This window comes from Capsicum annuum, chromosome 6 (genome assembly GCF_002878395.1).
Source record: "Capsicum annuum cultivar UCD-10X-F1 chromosome 6, UCD10Xv1.1, whole genome shotgun sequence".
Lineage (NCBI taxonomy): Eukaryota > Viridiplantae > Streptophyta > Magnoliopsida > Solanales > Solanaceae > Capsicum > Capsicum annuum.
In genome coordinates this window covers 124,484,980-124,490,467 of record NC_061116.1, presented here as the reverse complement: position 1 = coordinate 124,490,467, position 5,488 = coordinate 124,484,980, and the positions used below count along the sequence as shown (strand labels likewise).

Below are 5,488 nucleotides of genomic sequence, written 5' to 3'. Positions count from 1 at the left end.
ATTATTACAAACCAATCCCCTTTTTTTATTTTATATGTCTTGTTTATTATCATTTCGGGTAACTTTTTAGTAATTAGAGCACCCATAGGACTTGAAATTTATAATTCGCTCCTTGTGGATTCGACCCCAACTCTAATTGGGTTATTGACAATGACTGCCTCACCCCTCAAATATTAGAGTGAGTTGAGCGTTATCATAATGACGTCGTTACTGGGGAGTGGAATATAGATTTCACTTGTGCGGTGTGATTCTTACTTGGAAATACCAGGGGTGGTGTAATTTACTTTATTTGTTATTTTTGATCTTTTGTAGACAATCAAAGTGTTAACAAAACAACGAGTGATAGTGCAAGAAATATGGGCCCTTTTGATGCCCTGCTAGATGATGAGGGCCTGTAAAATAAAGCAAGATAAACAAGTGCAATCTGTATCCTACCAGCTAATGGGAACAAAGTTTTCCATCTGTCTAGCTTCATGCTTCATATGTTGCAAATGAAAGGATTGTACGGGGGTCAATCCTTTGAGGACCCAAATGTCCATTTGAAGAATTTCATGGAAGTGTGTGTGTTATTAAATATAGCACACATTACTCAAGAATTCTTTCGGCTTCGCCTCTTTTCGTTTTCACTAATGGTTGAGGTGGTTTTATGGCTTTGCTAACTTCCACGCAGCTCAATTACATCTTGGGATGAGCTTACTACAGTATTTCTTGATAGATATTTTCCACCAAAAAAAATGCTTCAAAAGTGGGATGAGATTGTGAATTTTTGACAAATGAATGGAGAGCCGTTGTTTGAAGCTTGGGAGAGGTTTAATGGTAAGCTATCTCAATGCCCAAATCATGAAGTCCCGGAGAAGATGCCTCTCGAGATCTTCTATTGTGCCCTTGATCCATTAAACAAAATGGTGTTGGATAATGCGGCAGGCAGTTCTCGAGTGGAGTTGCACCACCATGCGGCCTTTTTATTGATTAGAGAAGTATCAAAGAAAAATCAAAGTTGGCATACTTGAAAAATCGAAGCTCTCAAGATCCCTTCTACTACTACCATGGTCGATAATGAACAAAGAAAGCGAAATGAAAAAAATGAGCAGAACATGGCAAAAATGATGACCCAACTTAAACTCTTGACAAAGCATGTTATAGGTGCACCCGCTAAAGTGATAAATGTCGTAGCATCAAAATATTGTGACGATGATGAAGAAGAAAAGAATTTGGATGAGGAAATCTGGCATCTGGATAATTACTCGGGGGGTTTTCTGTAATACCCGTGTCTTTTCTTAGCTTGAAAACCATCTCAAGGATGTTGGAACTTGCTTTGAATTACAAATCTATTTTGTACACATGGTATTTTTATTATTTTCACTTCCTATCACATGGGAAATTGAATAAGCTTTCCATCAATACCAATTTCATCAAAATCTGGTGTCAGATGAGGAAGTTATGGCCGAAATACAGAAGGTAGTAAAATAGCCCACGTACGACGGTGTGGTCGACGGACCGTTGGACTAGCGACAGACCATCGAGCATGACCGTCACACTGAGGTAGTAGACCTGCTTTCTAACCAAGTCCGACGGTAGCGCCCGACGGACCGTCGCAGGTCCGAAGAAATAGAATAGTCCAGTTTTAGTTTTCGAATGAACTCGTCCTTAAGTGGAAGAGTAATACTTCTGCGTTCAGAGGTCAGCTTGTTTCCTACCTTCGGGCAAAGAAATTGATATCTAAGGGATGTGTCTATCATCTTGTTCATGTTAGAGATTCTAGTTTCGAGACTCCTAGTCTTGAATCAGTTCCAGTCATAAATGAATATCCAGATGTCTTTCCCGAAGATCTTTCAGGAATTCATCTCGAAAGGGAAATAGACTTCGGCATTGATCTCCTTCCAGATACTCAGCCTATATCTATTCTGCCATATAGAATGGCACCAGTAGAACTCATAGAACTAAAAGGTCAGTTAAAGGATCTCTTAGATAAGGGATTCATCAGACCCAATATTTTCCCGTGGGGCACACCAATTTTATTTTTGTGCAAGAAAGATAGTTCTCTCAGAATGTGCATTAGCTATCGTCAACTCAATAAGGTCATGGTCAAGAACAAGTATCCTTTTCCCAGAATCGATGAATTATTCGACTAACTTCAGGGTGCCAGCTATTTCTCTAAGATAGACCTCAGATCCAGCGATCATCAGCTTATAGTTAGAGAAAGTGACATTCTGAAAATAGCTTTCCGTACTCAGTATGGTCACTTTGAATTCTTAGCCATGTCATTTGGTATTACCAATACCCCAGCTGCTTTCATGGACTTGATGAACCACGTGTTCAATCAGTACTTAGACATGTTCGTCATAGTCTTCATAGATGATATTCTGGTCTATTCCTGCACTGACGACTATCTCAGAATAGTACTTCAGACTTTCAGAGATCATCAGTTATTTGCCAAATTTAGTAAGTGTGAATTTTGGCTAAGGGAAGTAGCATTCCTTGGTCATATCGTTTCCGATGATGGCATTAGATTAGATCCTCAAAAGACCGAAGCAGTAAGAAACTGGCCTCTCCTTGTCTGTCCATCAAATATCAGGAGTTTCTTGGGTCTGGCTGGCTATTACATATGGTTTGTTAAGGGATTTTCTTCTATTGTATCCCCTATGTCCATATTGACTCAGAAGAAAGTCAAGTTTCAGTGGTCAGATCCTTGCGAGAAGAGTTTTCAGGATTTGAAGACTTGACTCACCTCAGCTCCTGTCTTAGCTCTTCCAGATGGTTCAGATGGGTTCATAGTATATTGTGATGCATTCAGAGTAGGTTTGGGTTGTGTCCTCATGCAGCATGGTAAGGTCATAGTCTACGCCTCCAGACAGTTAAAGCCCCATGAGAAGAATTATCCTACTCATGATCTTGAGTTAGTAGCCGTAGTATTTGCCTTGAAAATTTGGAGGCATTATCTCTACGGAGTTCATGTAGATGTCTTCATAGATCACAACAGCCTTCAGTATGTCTTTTCTCAGAAAGATCTCAATCTTCATCAGAGAAGGTGGTTAGAGCTCTTGAAAGATTGTGACATGAGTGTCCTTTATCATCTGGGCAAGGCCAACGTAGTGGCTGACGCTATCCATGGGTAGTGTTTCTCATTTGGAGTTTAGTAAGAAGAATTTAGATCAAGAAGTCCATCAGTTTGCCAGAATAGGCGTTCGCTTAGTCGATTCTTCAGAGGGTGGTGTATGTGTTCAGAGTAGTTCAGAATCATCTCTAGTTTCTGAGGTGAAAGAAAAGCAATTAGAGATCCCATCCTAGTCAAGTTGAAAGAATTAGTTCAGGATCAGAAAATAAAGGTTTTCTCCCAAGGGGGAGATGGTGTTCTTCGTTGTCAGTATCGTCTCTGTTTTCCAGACGTAGATGACATAAGGCAGCAAATTCTTGCGAAAGCGCATGGTGCGCGTTACTCTATTTATCCAGGGGCCACAAACATGTACCGCGACTTGCAGGAAATCTATTGGTGGAGTGGGATGAAGAGAGATATTGCAGAGTTTGTGGCTAAGTGCTCTACATGTTAGCATAGAGCATCAGAAGCCCAGTGGTCCTATGTAGGAGTTCAGTATTCCTACTTGGAAGCGGGAAATTGTAAATATGGACTTCGTGACGGGTTTTCCCCAAACTCGTCATCAGCATAATTCAGTTTGGGTCATTGTAGACAGGATGACCAAATCAACTCATTTTATTCCAGTTCATACCTCTTATTCAGTCGAGGATTACTCCAAACTCTACATCAAGGAGTTTGTCAGATTGCATGGTGTTTCATTTTCCATTATCTCAGACAGAGGTACCCAATTCACCTCTCATTTCTGGAAAGCGTTCCAAAAGGGTCTTAGTACCCAAGTTCATCTTAGTACAACCTTTCATCCTTAGATAGATGGTCAAGCAGAAAGGACCATTCAGACTTTAGAAGATATGCTAAGGGTGTGTGCAATTGATTTCAAGGGAAGTTGGGATGACCATTTTCCTTTGATTGAGTTTGCATACAACAACAACTATCATTCAGTATTCAGATGGCTTTATTCGAAGCTCTCTATGGTAGGAGATGTAGATCTCCGATTGGTTGGTTCAAACTTAGTGAGGCCTCAGTCATAGGTCCTGGCTTAGTATAAGTCTAGTTGATCAGAGAAAGACTCCGGGCTGCTCAGAGCCTACAAAAGTCTTATGCAGATGTTCGTAAAAAAGATCTCAAGTTTGAGATTAGTGATCATGTCTATCTGAAGATCTCTTTCATGAAGAGAGTGAAGAGATTTGGCAAGAAGGGAAAGCTCAGTCCCCGATATGTCGGTCCCTTCAAGATTCCCAGTCATTTCGACAAGGCAGCTTATGAGCTCGAATTGCCTTCAGATCTAGCCTCAGTTCATCTAGTCTTCCATGTCTCTTTTATCAAGAAGTGTAGAGGTGACCCATCAGTTGTCGTCCCTATTCGGAGCATTTATGTTCAGAATAGCCTCTCTTATGAAGAGATTCCAGTAGAAATCTTAGACTATCAGACTCGTAGATTGAGGAACAAAGAAGTCCCTCTAGTTAAAGTTCTTTGGCGAAATCAGTCCATCGAGGGATCTACTTGGGAAGCAAAAGCAGACACCAAGTATCCTCACCTCTTCTCCACCAACTCAGATCAAGCTCAAGGTAACAGTTCTCCTTAAGCTTACTTAATTTCTTGATTAGTGTTCATCACTAACTTAGTATTCAGTTTCATGTTCATGTCTCCATGATAAACTTGGTGTCAAACACCATTGCATATTAAGTCATGCACTCACGTATCAGTCAGTTATATAGTCATGCATCAGACATGCATTCTTATTGTGAGAAACTTAGTTCTTTAAGAACACTCAGTTATGCATTCATGAATCAGTTATACATGCATAAAATATGCATGCTCAGTATGTTATTTTCAGCTTGTTAGTCTTGTCAGTCATGAGATCATGTTTTAGTTATTTATGTTCAGTTCATGTTCAGTTTATTATTTCTCCTCTCAGTCAGTCTCATTCGAGGATGAATGTTCTCAAGGGGGAGATATTGTAATACCCGTGTTTTTTCTTAGCTTGAAAACCATCTCAAGGATGTTGGAACTTTCTTTGAATTACAAATCTATTTTGTACACATGGTATTTTTTTATCATTTTCACTTCCTATCACGTGGGAAATTGAATAAGCTTTCCATCGATACCAATTTCATCAAAATCCGGTGTCAGATGAGGAAGTTATGGCCGAAATACAGAAGGCAGTAAAATAGCCCAGGTACGATGGTGTGGTCGATAGACCATCGGACTAGCGACGGACTGTCGAGCATGACCGTCGCACCGAGGCAGTTGACCTGCTTTCTTTCCAGGTCCGATGATAGTGCCCGATGTACCATCGCAGGTCCGACGAACCATCGAAAGCCATCATCGCAGATAACCAGTGGGACCAGTTTCTGCCCAGGTCTGACGGTAGGGCCCGACGGACCGTCGCAGGTC

At 40.7% G+C, this 5,488-nt stretch overlaps 1 non-coding gene across 1 annotated transcript; it reads right to left on the bottom strand.

Annotated features, from left to right (window-relative positions):
• Window positions 1-735: 735 nt before the first annotated feature.
• Window positions 736-847, bottom strand: LOC124899859. The gene has a single exon (XR_007057422.1). It is a non-coding gene; the product is annotated as a small nucleolar RNA R71 (small nucleolar RNA).
• Between the last annotated feature and the right edge of the window lie 4,641 nt (window positions 848-5,488).